Source organism: Triticum urartu, chromosome 3A (genome assembly GCF_056163025.1).
Source record: "Triticum urartu cultivar PI428250 chromosome 3A, HENAU_Tu73, whole genome shotgun sequence".
NCBI classification, from domain to species: domain Eukaryota; kingdom Viridiplantae; phylum Streptophyta; class Magnoliopsida; order Poales; family Poaceae; genus Triticum; species Triticum urartu.
The window spans coordinates 501,357,394-501,370,441 of NC_141875.1; positions in this window are offsets into that span (position 1 = coordinate 501,357,394).

Below are 13,048 nucleotides of genomic sequence, written 5' to 3' on the forward strand. Positions count from 1 at the left end.
CAATTGCGGATGGCTTTCGACTCACCAAAGTACTCATGGACGGCGGCAGTGGATTAAACCTCATATATGAGGAAACTCTTCAAAAAAATGGAAATAGACTGGAACCGCATTGAGAGAAGCAGCACAACCTTCAGAGGAATCATCCCCAGTCGGGAAGCACACTGTGCTGGGAAAATCACACTAGATATGGTATTCGGCACGCCGGAGAACTATAGGTCCGAAGAAATTACATTCCAAGTGGCCCCGTTCAGTAGCGGATACCACGCCCTTTTAGGGCGGGAGGCGTTCACGATCTTCCAAGCCATACCCCATTACGGGTACATGAAGCTCAAAATGCCCGGGCCCATCGGAATCATCACTCTCGCTAGTGATCCGGACACAGCACTCCGCGTCAAAAACAAAACAGCCGCATTGGCCCTCGAGGCATTATCCGAAGCCCTTTCGGCCGAGGAATTAACTGCGCTACGCTCCACAGTGGACAGGGACGACGTGATACTTGACAAGAGATCCAAGTCCACCTATTTTAAACCAGCGGATGAAATAGTCAAATTCCAAGTCCACCCAACGGAGCCTACAAAAACAGCCTCCATCGGGGCACAGTTAAACCCCGCCGTGGACGCCGCACTACGAGAGTTCCTGTGCGAGAATTGGGACATATTCGCCTGGCACCCCTCAGACATGCCAGGAATCCCACGCAGGCTGGCCGAGCATAGCCTCAATATCCTAAAGGGATTCAAGCCGGTCAAGCAGATTCTTCGGTGTTTCTCTGAACCTAAGAGACAAGCTATGTGAGAGGAACTAGCCAAGTTATTGGAGGCCGGATTCATTAGAGAAATAAAACACCCGGACTGGCTAGCAAACCTGGTGATGGTACCAAAGAATGACAAATCTTGGCGCCTATGTGTCGATTCAAGGACCTCAACAAGGCTTGCCCAAAGGATCCCTTCCCCCTCCCCCACATCGATCAAATTATCGATGCTACGGCAGGACACGATTCATTGTGTTTCCTCGACGCATACTCCGGCTACCACCAAATCAAGATGGCGGAGTCCGACCAAGCCGCAACGGCATTTATCACACCATACGACCCCTTCTGTTTCAACACAATGCCTTTTGGGCTCAAAAACGCCGGCGCAACATATCAGCGCATGATTCAGACATGTCTGGAGAAACAAATCGGCAAAACAGTAGAGGCATACATAGATGATGTGGTTGTCAAAACCAAACACATCGACTCTTTGATAGACGACTTGAGGCTCACATTCGACAACCTCCGAACATACGACATCAAGCTCAATCCGGAAAAAAATGCATTTTCGGTGTACCAGCCGGAAAGCTCGTGGGTTTCATTGTCTCCAGTAGAGAAATTGAAGCAAATCCGGCCAAAATCCGAGCCCTGTCACAGTTGGCTATCCCAACGGACCTCAAACAAATCCATAAATTAACCGGATGTGTGGCGGCTCTAAGTCGCTTTATCTCTCGCTTAGGAGAAAAGGCATTACCCCTTTATCGCCTCATTCGGCGCACCGAACACTTCGAGTGGACGGACGCTGCCACAGCCGGATTGGAAGAAATAAAAGCCATACTGGCAACCAAACCAATCCTGGCCACGCCAAACATCGGCGAACCAATGCTGTTGTACATTGCGGTAACTCATCAGGTTGTAAGCGCAGTGCTCGTCGTCGAACGAGAAACGGACGGACATAAATTCCCCCTTCAAAAGCCGGTATATTATGTATCCACCGTCCTCACTCGATGCAAATCACGGTACCCACATTATCAAAAGATAGCCTATGCGGTATTTATGGCATCCCGGAAGCTGCGACACTACTTTCAAGAGTGTTCAATTACAGTAGCCTCGGAAGTGCCACTTAATGATATTATAAACAACCGCGACGCCATGGGCCGGATTGCCAAATGGGCCATTGAGCTCCTCCCGTTCGACATAACATACAAACCCCGATGAGCCATTAAATCGCAAGTATTGGCCAACTTTGTCGCCGAATGGACGGAAGCCAAACTCCCTAAAGAGTACGACGCATACTCCAATTGGATCATGTACTTCGACAGCTCCAAAATGCTGGCTGGTCTGGGGGCTGGCGTCGTCCTGACGTCCCCAACCGGAGATACAGTTCAATATGTACTACATATACTGTATACAGACTCCAACAACGCAGCCGAATACGAAGCCCTATTACATGGTCTTCGGATGGCAGTTTCCATGGGCATTCAACGCCTGGAGGTGCGTGGGGATTCGAACCTCGCAATATCCCAAATAAATGGAGACTTTGATGCCAAGGATCCGAAGATGGCGGCCTATCGCAATGCCGTCCTAAAGATATAAGCTCGGTTCGAGGGGCTCGAATTTCACCATGTGGCTCGGGAAAACAATCAGGCGGCGGATATCCTCGCCCGCATCGGCGCAAAACACGATGCGGTCCCCCCCAACATCTTTTTGGAGAGGTTGTTTAAGCCATCCGTGGTATGGGAAGGGGACACCGGTAACAATAGTCCGGACCCGGCCAAAATGCCCGACACCGAACACTCTGACATAATCGGAGGCTCTGCCACCGAAATAACACCTTCAGCCCATGTAATAATGGCCATCATCGCCCCGTGGACAGAACCATTCCTGGCCTACCTAACTAGGCAGGAACTTCCCAAGGACCAAAATGAGGCACGCTGCATAGTGCGGCGATCTAAAGCCTACAGGGTCCACGAGGGAGAGCTGTATAAAAAAGCACTACCGGAGTCCTTCAAAGGTGCATCTCCGAAGAGGAAGGGCGGAAGCTTTTGGGAGAAATTCACACCGGACTCGACGGCCACCACGCCGCAGCCCGGGCCCTTGTAAGCAAGGCCTTCCGTACATGTTTTTATTGGCCGACGGCCCGGGTAGATGCACAGGACTTGGTCCAACGCTGCGTCGGTTGCCAGCTTTTTGCAAACCAAAGCCACATGCCACCCACCGCCCTCCAAACAATCCCCATTACCTGGCCCTTCACGGTCTGGGGGCTTGACATGGTTGGACCCCTTAAAGGGGGAACCCATAAGAAAAAATACTTACTGGTCATGGTGGATAAATTCACCAAATGGATAGAAGCCAAACCTGTTAAAACGGCCGAATCCGGACCGGTGATAGACTTCATATCCGGGGTTGTACACCGTTATGGCGTCCCCCACAACATCATCACTGACAACGGCACGAACTTCACGGCCGACGAGGTAAAACTCTGGTGCAGCAACATGGGCATTAAGCTCGATTATGCCTCTGTCTATCACCCACAAACTAACGGCCAAGTTGAGCGAGCAAATGGTCTTATCATGAGCGGCATCAAACCCAGATTAGTGAGGTCCTTAAAGGAGTCTAACACGCACTGGATAGAGGAGCTCGACTCCGTACTCTGGGGGCTGCGGACCACGCTGAATCGTACTACCGGATACACACCCTTCTTTATGGTGTACGGCGCAGAGGCGGTTCTGCCCTGCGACATAATTCATGAATCACCTCGAGTGCGCATGTACGAAGAAAGAGAAGCCGAGCTCGATCGGCAGGACAGTCTGGACACCCTGGAGGAGGAGCGCGACATGGCAAAAGCCCATTCCGCATTCTATCAGCAACAGGCTCGCAGATACCAAAGCAGAGAAGTACGGGCCAAAACTTATAACGTTGGCGAGCTAGTTCTACGCCTGCCGGAGAAGAAAAAGACCAAGCTCGAGCCCAAATGGGAAGGTCCCTTCATTATTGACCAAGTTCTGACCGGTGGAGTGTACCGTCTGCGGGATGCATCGAATAATCGACTTGAGCCGAACCCATGGAACGCAGCCAGGCTCCGAAGATTCTACGCCTAGTGCCGGACTCTATGTTCGTCTCCTTCCTCTGTCCATTTTTTGTATATACATTATCTGTCTTTTTTCTCTTTCTTTCTTTTATTCTTTCTTAAGGCCTTCAAGGGCCAACTTGTGCCTTGCTTGCACACTATTGACGCGCTAATCGCGCTCATTATACCTGGGGGCTTCTTACATAGAAGCTTAATTATTTATCTAGGCTTCATGCCCCGCACATGTGTTATTCTTCCGCATGTACCTTTTCTTCGTCATTATATGCATCGATATGACTTAAGTTTTGGCCAAGCTGGGTTGCCTGGCTCTTGTATTTATGCCCTACGTTCCCGTTAATTCGGCTAGGGCATAAGGGGAGCACCTCTACGATTGTTACTGCCGGGTCAGCCGAATGTGTACCTTAGACTGGGTGAAGCCGAAAGCTAGCGTTCTTAAGGGAATATTCGGTCGGTGAACAAAAGATGATTTTTATTTATTTTCCATATGTGCCCCCAGATGTTTTTGCTTGCGTCTCCTCTCGCAGTCCGGACATGCACTTTAGGGCATGCGTACCCAGGGAAAGGAACCCTTAACGAAACTATTCTCCCTGGAAGATGTTTCTTACTACCCATGTAATATAACATAACTAGTTGGGTACTTGTCTGTTCAAGCACTAATGACCCCTACGCCTGGTTTCCACGCATACCCCGGTTCTTATATAACTGGGCGGGTATTCGGATACACTCCGGACTATCGGGTCTCGAGGTTGAAGCGAAAAGGTCCGCCATGACAAATGATTTACAATACGGCTATAAGGCATTATACATGTCACTTTAATTATATAGTCATGTAGACTGACTAAATTCCTCTTCTATACCATCCAACAGGCTGTCTAGCCTACAATCCTGTTGGGAATACTTTGCGGCTACTTCTACTTGCCCATACACTAAGCTAACGAGGATCTCTTTCCCATCGGGCCCCACAGGTCCGACCTCGGCCATGTGGTTTGGGTCAGCCTTGGTATACCGCATCTTCACCATGGCCCAGGCTTCCCTGGCATCTTGATGGCAGGCCGATATCTTCCATAATCGGAAGCGCCGCCGTGCTCCCTTGAGCTTCTCCGCAAGCTCTCCAATGCCTGCTGGCAGGGAGACGGATGGCCACAAGGCCTGGGTAATACCTTGCATCACCTGCCGAACTTGTTCGTGCAGTTGTGAGAGCTCGGGTAGAAGATCACCCGCAGACCCGGGCATCTCCTCCGCGAGATGACCCGTCAGCATACCTGCAGACATAACTCTGTTAGCCGGCTTCTTCGCCGCACTCTTTTAAGGGTTCGTTCAAGCACTTACTAAAAATGCCGCGTCGAAGCCGCTTATTCTCCTTCACGGAGTCCGCAAGCTGGGCTCGAACATCTTTCAGTTCCACGCTCAGCTTGGTATTGGCGTCTTGGAGATTGTTTTTCTCCTGCATGACCTTAGTTAGCACGCGTTTGCCGGCCTTTAGCTATCGTACGACATGCTGGTCCTCCGGATTCTCTCTGGAGTCATCTGCAATATGTATTGTTAGATCTGCAGCCATGCCGCACACTATATGGTACCTATCATTCTTTGAAACAAATGTTACCATATGAGGACTTTTCAGGTTCCTTTAATGCGGCAACAGCGGCCCGAAGTTGGGTCTTGCATTCCTCCAGCTCCTGTGACACTCGAGTATTCTTCTCTGTAAGAACCTGCACAATAAATGATCCTTAAATCAGTTGTGCCAACTGTTTCAAGTCTCAGGGGCTACTGATATATATACTCATCAAATTTTGTTACCCGTACATCCTTTGCATACTGGTCAGTGGCTCTGGATAGACCATTTTGAGCAGCACGAATGTACACATCTCCTAAGTTGAATGCATCAAACGCCTCTCGGGAGAAACAAGCGTCACGGAGTACGGCTCGGCGACGCATGTGATTCATGGCGCTCTCCACTTCGGAATTCGTAGCGGATATCTTATCCGCATCCTTTGTAGAAGGAGTATCCAGCATGTGCCTCGTGTGCCTCGTGTTAGCTTCCGCCTCTGTGTCCGGCCCTGGAGCCCGACTGGTAGAGGCGTGATCAACAACCTCTCCGGATATTGTCCGACGAGTGTTCTTCCTTCTAGGAAACACGGGTGTTATTATGTTTTTAAAGACGACAACCACGGAGTGAGGTGTTGCATCATACCTCTGCGTCGGCGTCTCCGTCCGGACCGCCTTCCTTTTTAGCCTGTCCGGCTTTGAAACCCCTTGTTGGCGAGTCGCCGCGGGCTCGGCATGGCGTCCCGAGGGCCTTCCCTATAAAACACCATTTGTATATGGTAGGTGAAGTGCATAAAAGGAAATCCTTTTCAAAGGTTGGGACTCCGGTCTCATTTACCCGCGAGGCTGGGAGTAGCCCAGGGTAGTCGGCTATAATGGCCACCATGGCGTCATCATAGCTTAGCTGATAGAAAATCCTATCAATCAGCTCCACGAATATGTCTGGATCCTCTTTGAGGCCGGGGTCGAGGACCCATTTAGGATCCTCCGGTTGTGGAGGTGGGATGTTGATCTCCCCTACCGCCTTACGCAGTTCCTGCGATGAAACGGCAAGGTAAATATTTATCATGAAAACAAGGGTAGGATGGAAGTAAAAAGAGCGGAAGCTCACCCAGCTTCGAGGGTTGTTCATGGAGAATCCATCCCATGGCTTGATGCGGAGGAACTCCTCTTCTTCCCCCTTATACAGATCAGATAGAATTTTTGCTAGAACAGCAACTGAGTCCGGTCCCTTGCGCCCACAGCGAGTGGAATCATCTTCCCCGTTGAAGTGCCACATGGGGTGGCCTCGATATTGAAGTGGCTGCACGCCCCGCATAATGCATATTGCCATAACCTCGGTTATGGTCAGTCCTGATTTGGCCAGCAACTTTATCCAGCCCATCAGATAAAATACGTCTCTATCATCTTCCTCCTATGGGCTCCGTGGGCGCCAGCTTAGGCGTTTCTTCAAAGGGGCGTTGTCGAACTCAGGAAGACCAATCTGGATAGGATCCGGGAGAGGAACATCCTCCATATAAAACCACTCCAAAGGCTAGTCCTCGGACGTCTTTTTTGGGGTACCAGATAGGTATCCGGTCCCGGCGATGCGCCATACTTTGGCTCGGCCCACTTGATATATTGATCCCCTCTATGTACGGGGCACAAGGCAGAACAACTTCTTCCACAGCGCGAAATGAGCTTCGCAACCCAGAAACAGCTCGCAAAGGGCTACGTAACCAGGGATGTGCAATATGGAGGCAGGGGTGAGGTTGTGCAACTGGAGGCCGTAGAACTCCAGGAACCCTCGGAGAAATGGATGGATTGGAAATCCGAGTCCCCCTAACAAATAAGGGACAAGGCATACCCGCTCTCCCTTAGAGGGGTTGGGAAAGCTCTCTGCTTGCTCCCCGCCATTATAGGTGGCGAGCCCGGCTCGAACCGGGACCATATACGCTGGAGGGAGGAATCCCTGGGTCTGTAGGTTCACTAATTGGTTGTGCGGGACGGAACACTTCTCATAGTCTCCGGGCTTGGGGCTGCGGGAGCGAGAGGAGGAGCTGCGCTGGCCGGCCATGTTGGGATGGATTTTTTCGGGCGCGCTCCGATGAATGCTCACTGAGGGAGGATGGTGTGGTTTGGATCTGAGGATCATCGTCTCTTTAATAGACAGTTCATTCGCATAGATGGGGTGGTAAATGTAAAAACATCCTGGCTCCTCACATTCGCTTGACACGTGGAAGATGGCCACTATTGGGCGCATAAGCCAAGAAGCGCAACATTTACGAGAAGCCGGACACCATTTAACAGGTACTCAGAGTTTGAAGAAGAACCCGCCTTGCAATGCCGAAGACAATCTGCGCGCCGGACTCATCGTCATTGAAGCCTGGTTCGGGGGCTACTGAGGGAGTCCTGGATTAGGGGGTATCTGGACAGCCGGACTATATCCTTTGGCCGGACTGTTGGATTATGAAGATACAAGATTGAAGACTTCGTCCCGTGTCCGGATGGGACTCTCCTTGGCGTGGAAGGCAAGCTTGGCAATACGGATATGTAGATCTCCTTCCTTGTAACCGACTCTGTGTAACCCTAGCCCCCTCTGGTGTCTATATAAACTGGACGGTTTAGTCCGTAGGACCAACAACACACAATCATACCATAGGCTAGCTTCTAGGGTTTAGCCTCTTCGATCTCGTGGTAGATCAACTCTTGTACTACTCATATTATCAAGAACAATCAAGCAGGACGTAGGGTATTACCTCCATCAAGAGGGCCCGAACCTGGGTAAACATCATGTCCCCGGCCTCCTGTTACCATCCGCCTTAGACGCACAGTTCGGGACCCCCTACCCGAGATCCGCCAGTTTTGACACCAACAGCGGGTGATCAATCCGATCACGCGCGAGGTCGGGGACGCCGCCCTATGAAGGCTGAGTGGCGGCAGAGTCCGAGATGAAGCTGGCGACGATGGACGGCGTGAGGACGAGCGCGTCAGCACCGGCACCCGGGCCACCAAAGCAGCGCCGACGCCCGGGCAGTGAGGCCCGAGCCACCAATGGAGCAGCGGCGCCCGAGCTCGAGGCAGCCGACGGGCCTGACGCAACCGGCCTGACGCAGCAGGAACAAGGCCGATGAGGCAACCTGCAGGGCTGCCGTGTAGACACGGCGGAGGCGGGTGGCGTGGATCGGTTGGCGGGCCGGTGCGCGAGCGGCGGCAATGATTGGCCGCCGCATGGCGCGAGGCCGCAGGGTGGAGGCGATGCAGGTGTTCCTGTTGGAGAGGACGGAGACGGTCGGCGTAGATCGACGGGCGGGCCGACGCATAGACGACGACCGTGAGGGGCCGCCTGTCGCGTGAGGCACCGGGTCGGTGAAGGAGCCGACCGGTCGCGACGGTGTCGGAGTAGAGGTGCACGAGGGGTCGACGGTGGCGGTGGCGACGCAAACCGATCAAGCATAGATCAGAAAACCAAAAAGAAAAACGCCGACCAAAACAACCGGCGAGAGAGCGAAAAAACCCGGAGCAAGGGCTCGGGAAAAGATTCTCTAGGGCAACCAGTCAACACGACCGACAGATGAATCCTAGGGACGGGCGACAGGGCCCCCGACGGCGATTATGGAGACCGATCGCCCCGGGGGCGGCGCGGAGCGGAAGCGACGACGGCGTCTAGGGTTTAGATTGGTTAGGTTGATACCATGTTAGAAGGGAGAGAGCGAATTGGTGGTATATATATAGGAGTACATGATCTACTTGAAATACAAGATAAGCCAGAATACTTCCTAATTTATCCTATGTTTCCTAATACTTTAGTTCAACCCTTACGGCTAGATTTATAAAGCATAAGAAATACATTTGAATAATTTCAACTATCTTTTCTTTGATGTAATAACTTGGGTTAGGGTTTCTTTTGGAGCGGGATGCCCGTAGAGAGACAAAAGATCGGTATTTGCGTTAAAGAGAATTATATAATGTTTGACAAACATTATTTTGCGGTTCAACAAGCATTTCTTTTGGAGCGACTAGGAGGATGCTCACTACCGTGGGCCCAAGCCTGCTCGCTCCAATTTTCTTGTACACTTTTTATTTCGACATATGTGTGCTACATAGTTCTAAATAAATGTGTGCTACATTGAAGCGAGCATTTGCCTAATGCTACAATTTTTTCTACATTTCATCCTCGTGTTTTTTTCATAGGATACAAGAGTATGTTGGAAATATGCCCTAGAGGCAATAATAAAATGGTTATTATTATATTTCCTTGTTCATGATAATTGTTTATTTTTCATGCTATAATTGTATTAACCGGAAACCGTAATACATGTGTGAATGCATAGATCACAACATGTCCCTAATGAGCGTCTAGTTGACTAGCTCGTTGATCAATAGATGGTTGTGGTTTTCTAACCATGGACATTGGACGTCGTTGATAATGGGATCACATCATTAGGAGAATGATGTGATGGACAAGACCCAATCCTAAGCATAGCACAAGATCGTGTAGTTCATTTGCTAGAGCTTTTCTAATGTCAAGTATCGTTTCCTTAGACCATGAGATTGTGCAACTCCCGGATACCGTAGGAGTGCTTTGGGTGTATCAAACGTCACAAAGTAACTGGGTGACTATAAAGGTGCACTACAGGTATCTCCGAAAGTGTCTGTTGGGTTCGCATGAATCGAGACTAGGATTTGTCACTCCGTATGACGGAGAGGTATCTCTGGGCCCACTCGGTAATGCATCATCATAACGAGCTCAATATGACTTAGGAGTTAGCCATGGGATCATGCGTTACAGAGCAAGTAAAGAGACTTTCCGGTAACGAGATTGATAGAGGTATGGGGATACCGACGATCGAATCTCGGGCAAATAACATACTGATGGACAAAGGGCATTGTATACTGGATTGATTGAATCCCCGACATCGTGGTTCATCCGATGAGATCATCATGGAACATGTGGGAGCCAACATGGGTATCCAGATCCACGTTGTTGGTTATTGGTCGGAGAGATGTCTCGGTCATGTCTGCATGGTTCCCGAACCCGTAGGGTCTACACACTTAAGGTTCGATGACGCTAGAGTTGTTATGGGAAATTGTATGTGGTTACTGAAGGTTGTTCGGAGTCCCGGATGAGATCCCGGACATCATGAGGAGTTCCGGAATGGTCCAGAGGTGAAGATTTATATATGGGAAGTCCAGTTTCAGTTGCCGGAATATTTTCTGGGTTATTGGTATTGTACCGGGACCACCGAAAGGTGTCCGGGGGTCCACCGGGTGGGGCCACCTGCCCCGAGGGACTTAATGGGCTGAATATGGGAGTTAACTAGCCCCTAGTGGGCTGGTGCGCCCCCCCAAGGGCCCAAGGCGCCTAGGGTTGGAAACCCTAGGGGAAGGGGGCGCCTCCCACCTTGCTGAAGGAAATATGCCCTAGAGGCAATAATAAAGTTGTTATTCATATTTCCTTATATCATGATAAATGTTTATTATTCACGCCAGAATTGTATTAACCGGAAACTTAGTACATGTGTGAATACATAGACAAATAGAGTGTCACTAGTATGCCTCTACTTGGCTAGCTCGTTAATCAAAGATGGTTAAGTTTCCTAGCCATGGACAAGAGTTGTCATTTGATGAACGGGATCACATCATTAAAGAATGATGTGATTGACTTGACCCATCCGTTAGCTTAGCCGTTTAGTTTGTTGCTATTGCTTTCTTCATAACTTATACATGTTCCTATGACTATGAGATTATGCAACTCCCGAATACCAGAGGAACACTTAGTATGCTATCAAACGTCACAACATAACTGGGTGACTATAAAGATGCTCTACAGGTGTCTCCGATGGTGTTTGTTGAGTTGGCATAGATCGAGATTAGGATTTGTCACTCCGTGTATCGGAGAGGTATCTCTGGGCCCTCTCGGTAATGCACATCACTGTAAGCCTTTGATGTCTACTACACAACCTTCTTCTTGTAGACGTTGTTGGGCCTCCAAGTGCAGAGGTTTGTAGGATAGTAGCAAATTTCCCTCAAGTGGATGACCTAAGGCTTATCAATCCGTAGGAGGCGTAGGATGAAGATGGTCTCTCTCAAGCAACCCTGCAACCAAATAACAAAGAGTCTCTTGTGTCCCCAACACACCCAATACAATGGTAAATTGTATAGGTGCACTAGTTCGGCGAAGAGATGGTGATACAAGTGCAATATGGATGGTAGATAAAGGTATTTGTAATCTGAAAATATAAAAACAGCAAGGTAACTAATGATAAAAGTGAGCGTAAACGGTATTGCAATGATAGGAAATAAGGCCTAGGGTTCATACTTTCACTAGTGCAAGTCCTCTCAACAATAATAGCATAATTGGATCACATAACTATCCCTCAACATGCAACAAAGAGTCACTCCAAAGTCACTAATAGCGGAGAACGAACGAAGAGATTATGGTAGGGTACGAAACCACCTCAAAGTTATTCTTTCCAATCAATCCGTTGGGCTATTCCTATAAGTGTCACAAACAGCCCTAGAGTTTGTACTAGAATAACACCTTAAGACACAAATCAACCAAAACCCTAATGTCACCTAGATACTCCAATGTCACCTCAAGTATCCGTGGGCATGATTATACGATACGCATCACACAATCTCAATTCATCTATTCAACCAACACAAAGAACCTCAAAGAGTGCCCCAAAGTTCCGAGAATCACGACGAAAACATGTGCCAACCCCTATGCATAGGTTCCCAATGTCACGAATCCCGCAAGTTGGTCACCAAAACGTACATCAAGTGGCACGTGGTATCCCATTGTCACCACAGATATCCACGGCAAGACATACATCAAGTGTTCTCAAGTCTTTAAAGACTCAATCCGATAAGATTACTTCAAAGGGGAAACTCGATTCATTACAAGAGAGAAGAGGGGGGAAGGAACATCATAGGATCCAAATATAATAGCAAAGCTCGCGATACATCAAGATCGTATCATCTCAAGAACACGAGAGAGAGAGATCAAACACATAGCTACTGGTACATACCCTCAGCCCCGAGGGAGAACTACTCCCTCCTCGTCATGGAGAGCACCGGGATGATGAAGATGGCCACCGGAGAAGGATTGCCCCCTCCGGCAGGGTGCCAGAACGGGTCTAGATTGAGTTTCGGTGGCTACGGAGGCTTCTGGCGGCGGAACTCCCGATCTATGTTGCTCTCGGATGTTTTTAGGGTATATGGAGATATATAGGCGGAATAAGTACGTCGGTGGAGCTCCGAGGGGCCCACGAGTCAGGGGGGCGCGCCTAGGGGGGGGGGCGCCCTCCACCCTCGTGACCTCCCCGGAAACTTCTTGGAGTAGGGTCCAAGTCTCCTGGATCACGTTCGGTGAGAAGATCACGTTCTCGAAGGTTTCATTCCGTTTGGACTCCGTTTGTTATTCTGTTTCCTCAAAATACTGAAATAGGCAAAAAACAACAATTCTGGGCTGGGCCTCCGGTTAATAGGTTAGTCCCAAAAATAATATAAAAGTGGAAAATAAAGCCCAATATAGTCCAAAACAGTAGATAAAGTAGCATGGAGCAATCAAAAATTATAGATACGTTGGAGACGTATCAGGCATCCCCAAGCTTAATTCCTGCTCGTCCTCGAGTAGGTAAATGATAAAAAGAGAATTTTTGATGCGGAGTGATACTTTG